Below are 19255 nucleotides of genomic sequence, written 5' to 3' on the forward strand. Positions count from 1 at the left end.
AGACTTGGCACATAAACAGAGGTGACTTTTATCAGGATTATGAAACACCAATTTTGGGTATCATTTATTTTCTTCTTTTTTAAAATTTGATTTCATTGTGATAAGCGTACTTAAGATCTACTTTCGTAACATATTTTTCAAGTGTACAATATTGTTAACTACAGGCAGAATGTTGTACAGCAGATGTCTAGAATTTATTCATCTTGTATAATGGAAAATTTTGCCTACTGATTGAGCGTTATTTCTTACTCCAGCACTGTCAATAAAGTAAGCAGAGGAGATAAAAAAGCACAAGCTCTACAACCCCTGGGATTGAAGCCTGGCACCACTATTTACTGTGTGACTTGCAGGCAAGTTACTTAACTTCTCTGTGCTTCCTTTTCCTCTTCTACTAAAAGAATTAAATAAATCGTATATGTATGTTTACATGTACAGATAGCAAATATGTGTGTATGTATGTATTATATAGATATGTGCGTGTGACATGTAGAACCAACGCCAATGAGGTAAATTATATAAAAAGTATCTGCTATCATTTATCACTGACAACCAGCAGAACTAGCATTGGTTCTCCTGAAGAACATTAAGAAAGGAAAATGTATGTACAATTACATTTTTCAATTATTCCTCAATAAAGCTAGAGAAAGGACAAAAGGAAAAGGCACCACTCATTTTCAGTTTCCCAGCTTTTTATGTAGAGCTTCTAGAAGGTTCCGGAACCAGATGGAATTGTCAAATCTCCTGTGATTTAGATATATCTAAATAATGAGAAGAAAAAATCCATCCAACCTCAATCTCAATAAACTTAATTTTGCAGAATCCAGAACCCTGAATAATATATACAGTACTATAACACACAATAAAATACCAGCCATATTAACACTCATGCATATATAATTACACATAAACACAGTGAGTCTTTCTGTGTACTGAGATTATAATTACTGGTTATTTTACTCCTTAACTTTGGATTTTACAAATTATCTACAATAAGCTTGCCTTACATTTGTGATCAGAAATAAAAAGGTTTGCATTTTTTAAATTGTGGTATTTAGGAGACACTTTTTGGTATTCTCAGTATAACTGAATACTACTGAGACCCCTTTGAGTGGGAAAAGGAGGATGAGCATACTGACAACATAAATACTACCCTAAACAAAATGACAGTCTGGGATAAACCGAATGTGAAAAAGATTAGTAAGAAAAATAAAACATTTGAGCAAACAATCTTGTTCTTTCATCACAGAGGGCAGATACTCAACTCAGTCAAACCTGAGCAGGGGTGGCTTCGAAAGGCTTAGTGACTTGAGGACACTTATTGAGTGTTGATGACAGATGACTTGACAAGCATCATCTCCACTAATCTCATCTCCACTTTGTAGGGAGCTATTTGGACCACCGTTTTACAAATAACCAAACCAGGGTTCAAGGTCACTCAGCCAGTCAGCCGCCTCGGTGGAATGCCAACCACATTTCCTGGCTCAAAGTTAAATATCCTTTCACCATGCCACAGAGGCCCTCATCTGCGTCTTGCCTTTCCTCAGCCCTCTCATATCGTTATTCATTGCCTCTACCAGGCTCCCAGCTTCAAGCCCACCCCCTTCCACGCTTTTTGGATGCTGCCCCATTTGCAATGAAAAGTAAGCAAGAGTACAAAAGCCTCATATAGCTCCCACACAGAAAGCCTGACTAAGGTGGGGCCAGCGATGCCGGAACCCACCAGTATTCTCGCAAACTTGCAGCTGCAGACATGCACACCGGCTCTGCAAGGCTCATAAAGCAGCTTTCAGCACCACTTAGAACCCTGTGTGAGCCGGCATCTGCAGCGGCGGCCAGCTACTGCACAGTAAGTAATTCTCTGCTGAACCCAGGCAGGACTGCTGTGTGAGCAGAGAAGCGGGCATGGGAGCCCAGAGAAGAATGTCTGTCCTCTGTGAGGGCATATTGTCATGTCCTGAAAGGCAGGAAGGGGAGACAGAGCTGCAGAGATGTCTAAGCACTGCTAGGCTGACTGTCTTGACTCACGCAACCTAAGCACTCAATGTCTCCTGCAAATACAGAATTAAGACACCAACCATCAAAAGGGTCTTTCACGGCTTTCATTAGCCCCTACATTTTTCTCATTTGTACTTTTCAGCACTTCTTTTTTCTTATGTCATTATTTAAACAAGGAAATAAGTGCGAAGCTCTGAGTCAATACTATATGGCCTGGTCGGTGCACAGCCCGTTCATAAATGACATTTCCTAGTCCTGGGCAAATATTAATGAACTCCTGCATTTTGCGGTACAAGTAGCTAAGGAGCCCTAGTTCACCAGTGCTTAAATCGAGAGGTGAAGACAACAGAGCAACTTATTAGTGGAGCCTTCCTGAGACTGGGAGCTCTCAGGTGAGAGAAGGGGGAGCCCGCATTCCCTGAGGGATAAATAAAGAAATCCGATTGCAGGGATAAAGACAGTGCATTTCACCACAGGCGCCAATCAATAACAAAAAACGAATGCCAATCACCACCTATCTTAAAACACCCATATATCCATTGTCAGACTCTGATTAGCTTAAGAAAGGCCCATTTTCCCTTTCTTCTCCCTGATTTTCAGGAGTTTAGCTGCTGCTATCAGAGCATTATAATCAACACGCAGCTCTCATGTTATATAAAGGGAGTTGTATTTTCTTCCTTGAACAATCCCTTGAAGAAATATCCTTACCTGGTGCAGGAGTCTGATTTTGCCTTTATCCTTACAAAAATGTGCTTGGAGTTTCTCCCTGTGACATCTGCTGCCTGGTTCTGGGTTTATCTGGGGCTTCACGTAACTGTTGCCAAAACGGGATTGTTCTGCTCCTAAAATCCATTGCTTTAAACCACATTTGAACTCTGTTCATGGGACACAGCACCCACCAGTTGCCCCAATGGATTAATTCCTTGATTGCTGTTGGGGAACTCTGTCCACTCCAGGTAACCAGCAGCAAGGATTTCGAATGGGTTCAAAGTGTTTCCTTAGTTTTTGATTCAACAAAATGGATGAACTTTATATATTCTTTATCATCCCCTCTGTTTCTTTAAGAATTATGATATAGCATAAAAATTAAATGAATTAAAATGAATCATCATAAATAAATAAATGTCCCTTAAGTATATACTATTGGAAGTGTTGGGAGAGACAGTCTAACCTTCGGGGTTGATCCCTCCCAGTAATTTTCAGCATCTATAGAGATTATCTTTCAATGATTTTCCTCACACAGTTCCTAGATCCCTAACCCTTCCCAAGGACAATCTGACTCCTCACATGGGAATTTTCCTTAGGTCCTTCCCTTTCAGACGGCTTTCTAGCTGAAGTAAGGGGAAGGATGTGGGAGTAGAGAGGATACTTAGCTTTAACCTCCAATTGTGCAGTGAAACAATGTGAACATTTTTAATCTGAAAAATTATGAAGATTATAGAAATACATAGCAAAAAAACCTAAAATATATCTAATATACACACCTCCGTGAAATAAACACTAACTACAAATGAAAATCAGTAAGTGGGCTGGAAAAGACCTCTAAGAGTTATTGAGCAAATAATTTCTACCTTTAGGTTCCCAACTGAAGCTCTCTATCTCTCTCATGGAGATACAAACCACGATTACCCTTTAAACACACACACATACACACACCGACATCATATAATGAGAAGGCTGTATTACATATATATCAGAATAATGTTCCTCTGGCTATTAAATACAATGGTATCAAAACTCCCTTCATTTTGCCTTACCACCAGCTTATAGATCTAAGAGCAGATTCTAAGTATACCTTAAACCTAGTATATCCCACAGAGTATGGAGTAGTAGCTGTTATTAAGTATGTTCTATTGTTAGAGGGTACTGTTCCCTATAAACAACCTCTCATAAACCTTGAGAACATGCCAGAAAGACTTCTTATATACAGTTTGGAGACACAAAAACCTAGATTCAGAAAAATAATGGTCAAATAAATATTTAAGATTAGTTCTTCCTCCAAAGCGTGTGCTTCTTCCACTGACAGACTGCACTGATGATGTTCCCTATTTGCCACCACCCCAAGAAAAGAAATAGCCAGTGTGAACTATGAACTCCATGAAAAGAAAACCATAACACATAAAAGGAAACACACAAGTTAATGCCAAACGGCAACCATCTTTGCAGGGATGGCTGTCATCCGTATCCAAGACCTCATCCCTCCAAAGGCTGTGACCCAGGGTGAAATGAAGTGACAGAATCGCATCTGTCACACATCCTAATTACACTGCAAAATGACCCCAAGTATTAGACCTATTTTCATCCAAGTGAAATGTGGAAAAGGAACTTTTGGGTACCAACCATCCTTAAAACCTCCATAAATAAACACATTGTTTTCTGGATGAAATTTTTTAAAAATTACTAAAACTCTTTTTCTCTCAATTATTTTAAAATAATTGATACTGCAAAACACACTTTGTAAAATGCATGCAATGTCACCATTGCATACGGAGAATTTAACACGTTATTCCAGAAGAACACGGAAATCTTCACCCTGGGATCCATCTCCAACACCACCATCCTTGTACTCACAACTACGTATGAGTGCCCTTGAGGACTGGGGTTTTGAACCTAAAAGACAATTACAACCAACAGTTTGTTCCCAAAAGTGGAGACGTGGTAGAATTTTCTAAGCTGTTTGAACTAGGACTCAATGGTACTGTCAAACTATTGTTTTCCTTTCTTTGACCACTAAATGTAGAGGCCAGTCTTTTCTGGGAATAAGTGGTATCCTATAATGTGCCATGTGAAGCCATGGGCTTGTCATGCAGAGCACTGCTTGCTCTGTTCTAGAATCCTGGAATACTGGACAGACGGCTGCTGCCTCCGGACCATCTCCAAACAAATGGGAAGCTAATTTGCATAAGCCTCATTTTGATTTTATTCATCCTCTGCCCAAGTCTAGATCAGGATGCCTAATACCATCCCACTGTGGGAGGTCGCAGGCATTTAAAGGGCATTTGTGGTCAACGATTAGAAAGCATGGATTCCAGAGTTGAGTTTCTGTTTGAAATTAAAAGCTGAAATGAGAGGAAGTCTGTTGTAAGATACAATGGAAAAAAAACAACAAAAACTCAACTGAAGTATAAACATGGAAGAAACCAGAACCGTCGCTATAATTTTCTCTCTCTACTTAGGAGCTAGAAAGCCACCACTTAAGGAGTGCTTATGATATTCTCCAGACACTTTACCTGCACGTCCACATTTAACCTTTTTTTTTTTTTTTTTTAACTCTCTGATATACAAGTAATGACCCAGAGGAAAAAGAAAGTCAAAAGGCAGGTGGTTTTCTCAATGTTAAACATCCTCGAAGCAGCAGAAGCAAGATTCACGCCGTAGTGTCTGGCTCCAGTCCCATTCCCTCAACCCAGCACCCAGGTGACCTCCCTTCTGTTCACCTGTTGTTTTCTGACATTAGCCCATCGTATAACAGGAATGTGTCCTAATAAGTGTAGACAAAAATCTTCAGCAGTTCACTCAGTTTTTGAGTGTTTTATTCTCCTTGAACATTAAATAGCCTGAGACAAACTGTTAACTTCAACGAAACTCTATTTAGGGCTATGATCCAGGTTTGTAGGTGTGTGTGAATATTATTTTCCAAGAATAAATCGGCTCAATGTCATAATAAATGCATGCACACAAACAATCACGCACACACACATATATAGGAACATGTATTTCTTGAGCAAACATGATCCCATTACAAGAAAAAAACAAAATTACTTCTGAAAACTCTACAAAAATTCTGCAACACTGACAGCACCTTCCCCAGCTCATTAATTCTGGCCTGAAGTTGCTACTGTCAGGCAATCCAGGCGTACTGGCCAGCAGACACCCACCTGCTATTAGGCTGAATGGGCCTGGCATCTTGACATTCTATTGATTCCAATCCAAAGCTTATGTAAAAAAAGGCAGCACAGAGTCCAAAAGGAATTTTAGCCACAAATACTTTGGGAGAAATCCAAACAACTAAAAACAGAAAGAAAGACAAGATGCAAATCTGAGTGACAAAATTGAGACAATCCAAGCCAGACTGGTGAATGTTCAAGGACAAATCTACAAATGACCCAGATATCCTCTTTTGATAACTACTTATTTGAGGAAATTCCAACAGCCTATGCACTGAGTGACCATTCCCTCCTAACCTGGACTATTGGTATATATGTTCACAAGAGTATTTGTTATTATGCCAGCATGTTGTATGCCAGTATTATGCCAGTATGTTGCTTTCCATTTTTGCCCTCTGACATCTGTACACATTCAGTAGAAATTTGCTGTACAGTCCTAATCACGACAAACAATTCAGGTTCCTAAGCAGTTAAGAAGAACCAGAAACTATATAAAGTGGTTAAGAATACTGCATCCTTTAATCTTCAACACAACCCTACCAGCTGAGAGTTTTATTTCCATTTTACAGATAAGGAAAATTGAGGTTCTGGGAGGTAAAGTCATTTTCTCCACGTAATTGGGAAATGAGATACTGGGGAAGAAAAAGCAGCAGGATTCATTTATAAATTCTCTGACACCTCCCAGTCCTCCACCACCTCCCAGATCACCTAAGCCTAAATGAAATGGGTATCCGTTCAATTTCCAAATCCTGGCACTCATGGCTTTGGTAGCAGCTGTTTGTCACAGTCAACTCTACATAAATAGATTGGCTCTGGAGGTGTTCTTTAAAAACCAGACCAATTCTGTGTTACTTTAGCCAAGGGAAGACATACACTTCAAAATAAAAGTGAACATACAATTTTTGAAGGAGGAGAAAGAGAAACCTGTAATCCTATCAAGCAGCGTATATTTCAACTGGCCCCACTCCTAGCGTCCCACTCCCCGCTCCCACCAGCCACTGCACAGCTCCCACTGACTTCAAAGACAGCTCCAGGAGAAAGGAGCGTGAGGTCTGTCAGCGCCAGCTGGAAGGAGGACCTTATGCCTAGGGGAGGGTGGGAGAGGAGGACGACTTCACTGCAGACGCCAGTCATCTCAAAAAAAGAATGCCAGTGTTTTCCAAGAGCTGATTGCTATCAGGGCTGCCGGGGAGGATCAGAGGGTATGAGGTTCCAACTGGGAGGAATGTGTTTCTGCTGCCCAGATATTTCCCAGGTTGGTCAGATGGTTCCAGGTTTCTGAGTGCTTGTCTGGGTTTGAGGAGCAGGGACAGCCGTCTAGATGTCAATTAGACTCAACGTACCCCTTTTACCATGACAAGGCAGCAGTATTTCACCCTCCAAGAGAGCTAGCCGTCTGTGACTTTGTGCATCTCTATCCTTTGAAGCAATGCTCTTTTTATAAAAGAATGCTCCTGAATTGAGCTACATAAAGTAAGTCAGATAACCAAAAAGTTCCTTAAAATCGTTTGTTACATGCCCCAAGCCCCATTTGCCCCACACTGTTGCGGTGTCTATTTTCTTTGCCTGTGTCAGGGGTTGGAGGGGAAGTCAGGCAGATGCATTCTTCCCTCTGTTCTGCCTCTGATTTACAAGGTGACTTCTCAGAGAAAGCCACTTAGCCAACTACTCTTGGTTTATCATCCGTCGGTTATCATTGTTACTGCCGCCATTATCATTCAAAATGATTATAGACTTATAAAGATGTTCTCATCTTATAATAATGTTCACAATATGCTTTTACACTGCCGAGTTAACAGTGCGCCCATGATTTTTGTTCTGGCACAAATCACAAAAGCTGCTGCAATAGAATGTTTAACAGTTTTCTAAATGGTTATATGAAGAACTGGGGGGGGAAGGTGCTAATGCATTTTTTTTAAACAACAAACTGGACGTCCTTTTGTGCATAGATGACATTTAAAATATCCGGCCTTTTCCTCAACTCACAGTTTGACAAACTCTTGAAGGGTAATGATTGCCATTTGCTGAATAAAGGCCCAAGTCTGACCATGACCTTCTTACTCAAGTCCTATTGACAGCAGGGAAAGTAAAACAAACATATTGAAAGCAGGGCAAGATCCTCGGAAGCTAATAAACTGACTAAAAAAAAGTATGCTGCCCAGAAAGCAGACCAGCAGAGGAGTGCTGCAGCACGAAATTAATAAAACTCCAGGCATCTCCTTTGTAGTCACAGCAGCCTTGGGCTTGTGACTACAATTCTCTTCATGCATGCACTCAACTCTCCTTAATGTCAATAGGGCTTCTGTAATAGTGCTGCAGGAGAAAATGGATTCCTACGTCATTTAAAATGAATCATTTCACTTCCTCTCCTCCATTTTCATACATATTGACAAAATATAAAAATACATTTTCTTAAAATCAATTCCACTTTGTAGTTTTCTACTCCAACAGCAACAGCAGACATCAAAATTACAAGATCTGATAGCCTTTGAATAATTATTTAAATAGGGTCACCCACAATGGAACTCCGTGGATCGCAGATTCGCCAACCCAGAAGGAAAAACGCAAATGGCAATGTGTTACAAATCACTCCTTATTTATTTTGAGATTTGAATTTCCATTTTATTTTTAACAAGAGCTTCACAGTTCACTGACAAATGTCCTGAGCTATATTTAGAGGAGTAACAATATTTAAGATCAGGCGCACACATGGGCAGAGGTGGCTTTTCACTCTTTCTAAAGAGAAATACAAAGCAGGTGCACACTGGGTGAATTTCATGTCAAGGATTGGGGTCTGCCACCAGAATTTCTGCTCCCCTCTGAGCGCAAGGGTGTTCCTGATCTTGGCAGCACATCTGGAACATTCCCAAGGTGGGTTTCTAGTACCCTGCCTCCCATGCAATAGAATATTTCCACCATCAAGCAAGCAATTAGTTTTAATATGGAGAACTGCAAATCCGAAATGAGTGTGAAAACAGAAGAACAAATGGCTTGTTAACCTACCCACAAAAGGTACAACCAGTTTGTCCTGCCATTGCTTTAGGAATTAGATTTTCAGAAATTGGAACACACAAGTCTTTGGCTTTCCTTGAAAAAATGCCGGAGGCAAGGAATATGCTGATTGCTTTTCAAAGGAGGAAAAGGAAGTGTTGAAAGCTTTTAATAACCTATAAAGTTCCAAGTTTGCAAGCACCAAACACACAACAATGATAATGTTTTAGCACTTTATAAATGTAAGTCACTCTGTCTACTGTTTGGAGAAAGCAAATACTTTTAGACAAATTATAATGCCGCTGCCTCTGTGCCCAAAGAGAAGAAAACAGCCAAATACTTGGAGACATCAGCAGATAACCACGGTGATAAAAATACACAGCTCAAGTTCTAAAAGGAAAATAAGAAAACACTAATAATTAAAATAGCAACCAATCTGAAAGAAACCTGAATAACTGAGGGTTTGGTCAGGAATTTCTGAGGCTGCCTCTGACCGCCACAATGTTAAATATAGCATAACAAACTTCCAGTTATAAAATAAATAAGTTATGGGAATGTAATGTACAGCATAAAGAGTATGGTCAATATCATGATAATAACTTTGCATGATGACAGATGGTGGCGACACCTATTGTGGTGATCATTTCATAAGGTATATAAATATTGAATCTCTATGAGGTACACCTGCAACTAATAGGATACTGTATGCCAATTATACTTCAATACAAATTTTTAAAAGAAATGTGTATTACAAAAGAAAATAAAATGTTATTCATTGTCTCCAGCGATAAAAAAAACAGATAAATAAATGTAGCACAGATTTTGAGTAAAGGAAGATCATTTTATCTCAAGACTGGTCACGGGGAAACTCGATGCTAGATTATCAATCAAAGGGAACACAGAGTATAAGTAAACAAGCTCACAGATCATCTCTTACAGAGTTAGTGCAAATAAGCATCCTTCCCAATTCTAGAATATGCCCTCACAAATGGGAGTGTTTTTACAGGCACGAGGGAATTAAGGTTTACTGAGCTCCTTAAAAGCCGTGTCCCTCCCAGACACTGTGCTAAGCACTTAACATATATTACTTGCTTTAATCTTCTGGATAACCCAGCCAAGTAGGTAGCATTATCACTTCTTTACAGATGAACCATCTGACACTCAGAAGTGGAGGAGCTTAGGAGCAGAACTAAGGCTAGAAGGTGGCTGAAGGGGACAGATGCAGTCCCATTTCCACTGGTGTTAAACTGCATCTCTTTGGTCCCCTTTGGAAAACATTTACCCAGGACATGCCAGGCAAGGTACGAAACCTGTCTTCGCTCCTACACACGCTCAGTCTCCACAGCTTGAAATTGCTGCTGCACAGTGCCCATTCATTTTAGCCCATTGGACCTACGGGAAAAAGTATGGTCTGGGGTAGGATTTTCAATACTTGTTATAAACACCATTGTTTTGGGGCCTCAGGGATCCAACCTGTTCATCTCTCATAACTCCACTTAGCTACTCTTTGTATGAGATTACCAATGGAGAGGCTCTCTGCCAATCTCAAGGCAGTGAACTATTCCATTTCCCCAGTTCTAACCAAGCATGGACTTACTAAAAAGGTGAGCCAATCTGGAGGCATTTATTATTTCTTTCTTGAGCTGCAAAACCCTGAATCCATTGCAAAACCATGTTTTGAGGGGAAACAGAGGGATTGGTAAATATTTTTGAAGTTTGAAGAAATCTTTCAATAATCAAATTGTCATCAGCCCCAGAAAGTGGGAAATGGGATTCTAAGTCACACCGTCTCCTATTCTACCCACTCCAAGGTACTGAGAAGTATCAGATATACATATTCTGTATTTACCTGCAATGTCATGTAGGGCCTGTTTTAGACATAAGAATTGTGTAGGACGATCTGGGTTCAGGTTTCAAAATGTCAAAGAGATAGTTAAAAGTCTAGGAGCAAAGGTTGGGAAAAAACAACCCTCAGACAGATGACACGGTTTGGTCTAATTAGCTGAACTTGGCAATCACCACCAGCTATCACAGGGTCTGTGCTAGTATCTACCATATTCACAAGAAAAGTGTGCCCATTAAGTGCATAGAAAATCACATCAGATAACTTATTAGTAAGAGCTTAAGCAAAAATGTTTGCTTATCTAATGGCTATAGGTCTTTTCAGCTGAATCAGTCTACAATAAGTGAGGGAGGTACCCAGAGATCAATTTCAGTGAAAATGACTCTTGTAAGCTCTGACCTGGTTTGCTCCTAAACAACGGCTGATGCCTTTGTTTCTTACCTTACTTGGTACGTACTGGGTAAATGTTTTCCAAAGGGGACGAAAGCAATGCAGTTTAACGCCAGTGGAAAATATTCCATTTGGAAGAATAATTATTTGGGAAGACAACAAATTGGTCAATGGGGAGGTCACAGATTCCTCTTCAAGCCTCACATCAAAATAGAGTTGTGCAATTTAGGAGTAGGTGGCTGTACCCACATGAGAAACTGGAACAAATTTCCATATGAAGTGATGACTTAATAGGAGCCATGTGGCTAAATTCCTTTTCACTCTTAAAAAAAAAAAAAGAGAAAAAAAATCTTCTGTTTAAGAAATAGTGAATGCAGCACTGGCAAAATGCAGTAGAAAGGGAAGAAAACGAATGAAAGATTAAAAAAAATAAAGCATCTCCGAAATTTCTTTCTAATATAATGGTCCTGAAAAGGATCAAGATACACATCACAGTGCAGCACCAAAACCTCCACAAACATCTCTTTGTCTCAGATCCTTTCTGACCCCTCAGTATTAACACTTGTGAAAGAACCAGAGAGTTCTTGGCTCTCTATAGCATGAAAGGTTGTAAGGTGAAAGAAAATAAGATGCAAATGGTGCATAGACATATGTATGCAACAGAATAGTCACTGTTGATCAGAAATTCAAATTTAACTGGGCATCGTGTATTTTTACTTATTAAATCTATTATCCCCATAACAGAACAATCAAGCAGTCCTGAGCAAATTTTGAATGAACTATTTTTAAGCTTGGTTAATGGTGCAACCAGAGGTCCTTGGTCCATATTGTGCTTCATGGTTTCCTAGGAGGCTCTCTGAAAAAACAGACTCCTGAGACCTTCCCCTAGAGATTCTTTCTCCTAGGGGCCAAACATCACTGCATTTACAAGCTCTCAGGTGATTCCTAATGCATGCACATTTGTGAATGACTGTTTTAACCCAGAGTAATAAAAAGAAATGAGGAAGATAAAGAAGCCAGATTTCTCTGATGGCTCAAATCACTCCATTAGGTCTTTAAAGGTGGCTCAGATGTCTTAAACTTAAGACAGGGTTAACATGAGAATGTCAAAAAGAGATCATGTAAACTCAAATATTGGTTAAGAAAATATTGTCACAGACCACTTCTTCATTACCCAGATGAGGACGCCGAGGGAAAATCACTCACTCTAAATTAGCAATCCAGAAGCACGACCAAGAATAGAATCCCCGACACCTGATGCCAGAATTTACCCTATGCTGTCATTTCTAAACAATTCCTTCTTACATCCTGTTTCTTGAACAGCTGCAAGAGTTGACACACCCAACAGAAGGAGCTGAGACATTTTTCTGCCCTCAGCTAATGTGTAACCGCCTTCGTTACAAAGTTAACTGTCCAATCAAAACATAACATAAAGAAATCTACATTTGAGTCAGGAATTACCTTAACAGATGTAAGCTGCTTCTTCACTGTATCAGTAGATGCTAATAGAGCATTCAAAGAGAGTAAAGAAAAATCTAATTGCACTTCAATGAAAATAAAACTCAATCACTTTTTGATTCCAAGGATGTGTGTGGGTGTGTGTGTGTGTGTGTGTGTGTGCTGCGTCTGTGGTAGGAGTGATAAAGAAGGGAGTGTTGAGTGTTTCATTCTCTTACCATCAGCAAAATTTCTTCTCTGTGATATACTGGTCATCTAAATGACTCCCCACCACCCTTTCATTTACGATTGAAATGAACTTCTCTCCCAGGAAGGCTACATCTGACAATTCCGGGTTCTTAATTCTGAGGTCCAAATGTCCAAAAAGATGATTCAGCCCAGGAAAGACGTCAACACAGAAACTGTGGCTACTCAGTGATAAAAATGACCAAAAACTGGGAAGGTCAAACTGAAGCACGGGCCTGCATGCAATGGGAATTCAGTAGAGTGAGAACTGCTGTATGTGTGATGTACCCAGCACAGGGCGTGGTACAAGTCTTACTAAAGGGTAAGAATGAGAAAGAAGAGCATGCATGCATTTCCGTGGGCCCAATACGTCAGCAAGTCACCATACATTTGCCAGTACTTAGGTACAAACTACTCCGCGCCTAGCTACGTGCAGAACAAATGAGCTATAAAATAATATCACGACTACTGTCTGCACATAATTGTCTTATAATCAATTAATCAATGCATGCTTAATAACAACCCCCACTGTGAACATGGGACCTGATTGATGTAAAAAATACAAAAAATTCTAAGGTGTGCTCCCCTGCTCCCCAGGTCTTGTTTGAAAAGATAACAGATACCTTCTTGAGAAGCTAATGAAAATGATATAAATAACAATAAAAGGACAACATAAAAGTATGAGTGGCAGGTGATGAATAACTGATGAATATTCAGAGAAGTGATCATTCCTCTGAGCTCTGAGGAAAGGGAACCGCCATGAGTTAAAGCAGTCTGGGAATTCTTCATGGAAGATAAGCCACTGGGGTTTGGCCTCGAAAGAGGAGTAGGATTTAGATAAATAGAGAAGAGGAAATCCTAGGTTTATGATACAAGTAAAGCCACAGAAATGATGAAATATGGCTAAGTGATGACTTAGAGATCTCTAGTACATTCTCCATGACCTTTATAGCCCTGAATGCCGGGCACAAAAGTTGGACCATTGCTATTAATACTTAGGCCTACGGTTCTAAACATTTCATTCGTCCTGCCACTATAGCACCGTCAGATAATGACAGTGATCATTATCAAGGCACCGCCACACAAAAATGTGGCGGATTTCATTACATTGGTTGTCGATGATACAAAATCCTAGCAAATTGGCACTAACACCCTCCTCCCACCACACACACACGCACACGCACACGCACACGCACACGCACACTTCCTTTTCACTGACTGCAAAACAATGGTGGCTCTTGGCTGCCTTGGGAAACAGAAGCCACCAAGAGTTTTGATAAGCTGAATCAAGAGATACTGATAAGGAAAGAAGGTGCTAACTGTGTTCTTCTAACATCACACGCAGAGTCTGATAAACAGAGTCCCTCTGCGGCCCCAGTGGACTCACCCCAGCCCACCTTGTTACAATTCTTCCCACTGCGCCATGGTAAGAAAGTCAAGGAAATATTCAGTGCCCATGATTAGTAATCCCTTTTGATTCTCTTTTTTGGAATCAGTTTTGATCTAGCCTTTGGGCATGGCAATGGAAGGGAGGAGCCCAGAGTTTAGACAAACCATTTCTCCTTTCTTATGCCCACACCAACTACCCAATCCATTGGGTTATACTCTTTTCAATTGCCAATTTTGAGCTGTGAAATGAAAATGTCACTTTCTGCACTATTTGGCCACCTAACAATTTCATAATCCTCCCTACCCCACAACATTCTTTATGTTTATAGTTTGTTCAAGTTTCTGAAACTAATATATGGGTGTGATGATTTCCGTTTTTAAAAGAATTTCTAGAATAGAAAAATTTTAAGGCAGATCCAAATACACACACACACACACACACACACACACACACACACACACACACTTTACAGCTGTCAACATAAGAAACGTCCCAACCTGTAGGGAATTTTTATAAGGGTTTATTTGAGCCAAGCTGACGACACATACCAGGGAACAAGATCCCAAATGCTCCCAAGAGTAATAATTTTCTAACTTCTTTTATGCATTTGAAATTAAGGAGGGAAAGCAAGGAAGATTGGAGAAAGCAAGGCGGGGACTGGATTACAGGGTAGTTACAAGATTATGTGCTTTTTAGAAAGAGGGGTCTCAAAGGGTTGTCAGTTATTAGAAGGTAGGGGCTGAAAAGACGCATGTCAAAGGTGTGTGAACCTAGATACACAGACACAATGGACAGGGCTTGCTTAAGGCAAAGATAAGCCTTTCACTAAAGAATTTATAGGCCTGAGGTGTGACTACCCACCCTGACCTGCCCAGTTAGGAGTTTATGATTTATTACAGTACCCTTTTTCATCCACATGGCTGACCCAAGCTAACCTCATGGTGACTTAAAACGATGTACTCTTCGGGAGAAACACATTAGCAGACAGCATCCTGTGCTGAAGTGTAGTATATCCATTTTAAACCACTTCAGCAAAACAGATGAAGAAAAGCCCTGGGTTTCAAATCCTAGGGCCATCACCAGGGCCCAAGATACACTATTATTACCTTACACTCCTCAAACACAATACCACTGAGAACCACAAACAGACACAGTCTTAAGAAACAGGTTGTACAAACACTAAAAGCAACAAATGCTTTAAAAATCTAAACTCTTGACTCAGTGTAGAATGCAATGAAAAGTATAATGGAATACACTTAGTTACCAGAAATGTTTTCAAAGAAATAATGAGAATTTAAAGGAAAACAAAACATAAAGCATTCCTTAAAAAACACACACTTCACTCTTTGCTTTTTCATTAAGTATACAAATTAAAGCACATCTATGCAATGTTTTAAAAATAATTGACCGCTAAATGTGAATTCATTTAGCTGCTTCCAATACTGTGGTCAGGTTGAGGTAAGAAAGTAAAATTATGAATCCTAATGCCTAAAATGAAAAAGGAGTTGAATTCTTACATGTTTAATTTTCCTGTGTATCTACTGACTGACTTAGTTACAATATCCTCACATAAATTCTAATCTAGGAAAACCAAGAGCTTTCGTCTTTAATACTCAATGCAAACTAGGCAAAAGAACGAGAAACCATCTTTGAAGGAGCTAAGACATAATTTATGTGTCAAAATGACAACCCTACCCTCTTGGGTGACGGCTGTCAACACCAGGAGGATGATGGAGATATACAGCCTTATTTGGTGTGAAAGCTTGTCACTTTCTGTTCCTGATTTTTTCCTAAGGCTTAAAGATGATATGCCCATTTGGAAAAAGCCTATTTAAAGAATACTGTGGTAAATGAAATGGACATACCGACTTCTTATAAATGCCACTAATAGTCACTGTCACATCTAATTAGCATGGTCCCAAAACTGAACTGGCCAAGAAAACATCTTGGTAATGACAACGCTTGTGATCATTTTTATGGCTAATGCAAAATCGCTCCAAAAGTACAGGGAAAAAAATGCTTTAATAACATATTTCAGGTTTGGTAGTCTGCCATTGTATCATTGGCGCTTAGCAAGATAAATGTATTTTTTAGTAGCACTGATAAAACCAAAACAAACCATGGTAACCAAAGAGCTTGGGGACAAAATAAACCTCATCTGAAATTCTCAAAACGCACTCCTTATTGTGACTGTCTCCAGACTTTCATTAGAACTCTAAAGTGAGCCCACAATGTCCTGGTTCCTAATGGGTCCCCGTCTCTGACGTGTACCTCTAAGGGCCAAGTTGAAGGCATCCAAGTCGCTGTTTGCTGCAGGAAATGATCTCTTGTTCCCACAGTGCTTACCCTGTCCTCGGGGCCACAGTCCCAGCACAAAGGACTCCATACTGGGTTCTGCATACTGGTTGCTCCTGGTGCTATTTCTTGATCAGCCCAGAGAGCCAGCAGACCTCAAATTTCCCTTTCACTCCACCCCAGGCAAGAAAAAGGAAATCTGCGTGGGCAATGGTTGCCTTAACAATAGATGGTTAGCTGCCAAGGATGTGGCATAATGACAAAGCTCCTTTGGACAGACACCGTTCCTCTTTTCTTTCTAGGAGGAATCTAAGAACAGTGCTCAAAGGCAAAATGACAATCACATGTTCAGGATAAAATGCCCTCTGTTTGTCCCACAGAACTGTCACTAGTTGGCCTCAATGCCCAAAAGTTCCACCATTAATACAGTCTTTTTCAGTGACCATTGTAGTTGCTAGAAAATTACTATTAAAATACTACTATATATCATGAAAGGGTTAACTGATCAATTTTCAACATAGCTGGAATTACCAAAATAAAGGCAAATTGAGCTGCGAATCCTTAAGGGAATAGTAGATTAGGGAAAAGGGATGGAACACATGAAAGGCAGGGAGAGGTGACTAATATATACCAGGCATTGTGCTAGATATTTCTATATCATGTCCGTTAATCTCTGAGGTCGGTAATGGGTTTTCCACTTCACAGTGAAACCAGGTTTCAAAAGATTAAGTAACTGACAAGAGAAAGGTAATGATCTCAAGACTAGCAGGAGAGAACAGCTAAGATGAACCTCCACAGTGAGGTGTCCTCATTAATTAGGAGGGTATGGGGGGCAAACAGGATTGGGACACTGGCTCCCTGAGGCAGTTCATGGAAACAACGAAGAAAAGACAAAAGATACAGCGCGGTAAATGGGGTGTGATTCTCAATCACCATCTTTTGAGCCATTTAGTCCACAGCTGCTCCAAGCTTCCTGAATGTGAGCACATTTTTAAGGAAAATCACCACCAATATTATATAACAGAAGGAAAATGAAATTCATTTGCAAATATACACAACAATAACTGTTGTCTTGGTACTAGTGCCTCACACATGGTCATCAGAGTTTTCCAATCATCTTCTAACTTCAGTGTTCATTCTCCTTATAATAAACCTTTTAATTGCCCAAGCAGGGCAGAGATACTCTTCCTATCCAGTGAGAAACTGAGGAACTTGCCAAGGGTAGAACTAGAGCAAACCATGTGTTCTGCCTCAAAGGCCCATGATCTTCCCCCAGCACCCTCCTTCCCGCAAGTCAACACAGTTCTATGAATAGAGGATGTCCTCACTACCCTTTCACTCTCTCGTCTTTATTAGTCCCCTTGTGAGACAGGAAAGGGGCCAAATTCTCAAGAGACCCACCATTAGGAAAGCAGGGAGGACTAATTTCCAAATAAGTCGTAACACTCTTTGCCAGTCGTTCTGTACAAGCCTTCTGTTACTCACCTGCCGGGAGAAGAGTAAACCATGCTCTTCCTAGAAATTAATCGAGGTAAATGATCCCATCATCTCTATAGGAAAACAAAATTCACTTATAAGTTATTTGGTCGGTGGTAGACCCTATTCTAAGCCTTTTACAGACATTGACTCATTCAATCTTCACATCAACCCTATGAGCATGTACTGTAATTATATGCATTGTACAGAGAACGATGCTGAGGGAGAGTGATAACAAAACCTGCCCAAGCTTCTAGATAATAAAACTTGCCCAAGTGGCAGAGCTGAGGTGTGAGCCCAGGTGGTCTGGCTCTGGAATCCATGCTCTTAATCTATATAATATGACAACAGAGCAAACACACGCAGCATATAGAGACAGTGCATGCTTTCCTAGAAAGCTCCATTGTGATCTAACAGAGGAAGTGTGCAGAAGGAAGCTTAGAGGCTCCAAATACCTTTGGAGTTTGCATTATGTGCAGACATCATGCCAGGGAGGAGAATATATCAGTGTTCAAGACACAGCAAACGTGCCCACAGGGTCCTGAGGGAACATATCAAATGTGGTGGCTGAACTGGGATGGTTCCAACCATCACTGTAATGCTCAACTCTTCTATCCTGCTCCCAATTTATTCATGTGTTTTCCAGATCCCAGCTCTTTAAAAACAAAACAAAACAAAAGGCCACTAAGCACAAGCATAATCACATTTTTTCATTTGAACAGGTTCCAATAGCTGTGTCCTTCCTCCAACTTTCAACAATACTGGTTGAATCATGAAAAATTTTGTGTGACCTGTGGAAACTATTTTCATTACTTTTTAGTCACAACACAAACATCAGTACTGTTTGAAAGGACTACACTGGATTACCCTTCATCTGGCAGAAGCGGACTGTTTTTTCATCATGAGTAATTCACAAGCGATCAAACTGAAAAATATTTACGTTTGCTTCATTCCTGGGAAGCTGAGACATAGAAGGAATATGTTCCTTGTTATTTGTGCCAAAGATTTGATATCAATACTGAGACTATTTTTCAGCCACCAGATGACATTCTCTTTCCCTGCAACTAGGCCAGGAATATAAACCCTGTGTATTCTACCATACATACTGGGATCAACTATGAAAAAATACCAAATATTGAATTTTCCAAAATGCTTTCACCAAAACAGCAGCAGAAATGTCCCATCTTTCTTTCATATACACGCGCGCACGAGAGCACAGCTACTTCATGATTATTTACCAAGTGCTGAAAAATCAAGCCGATCCCCTGGATTCCTTGAAGAAGCCATTTTATTCTTGGAGAACAG

At 40.1% G+C, this 19255-nt stretch overlaps 1 protein-coding gene across 4 annotated transcripts in view; it reads right to left on the reverse strand.

Annotated features, from left to right (window-relative positions):
* FLRT2 (fibronectin leucine rich transmembrane protein 2) overlaps positions 1-19255 on the reverse strand; it is a 90798-nt gene that overhangs the window by 37683 nt on the left and 33860 nt on the right. The window contains exon 2 of one of the 4 annotated variants that reach the window (XM_033108674.1): positions 17960-18024. The exons of the other annotated variants lie outside the window; for them this stretch is intronic. The gene's annotated coding sequence lies outside the window, so the exon portion shown is untranslated. The remainder of the gene's footprint in view (positions 1-17959; positions 18025-19255) is intronic. 4 annotated transcript variants of the gene reach the window in all.

The sequence above is a fragment of the Rhinolophus ferrumequinum genome, chromosome 6 (assembly GCF_004115265.2).
Source record: "Rhinolophus ferrumequinum isolate MPI-CBG mRhiFer1 chromosome 6, mRhiFer1_v1.p, whole genome shotgun sequence".
NCBI lineage: Eukaryota > Metazoa > Chordata > Mammalia > Chiroptera > Rhinolophidae > Rhinolophus > Rhinolophus ferrumequinum.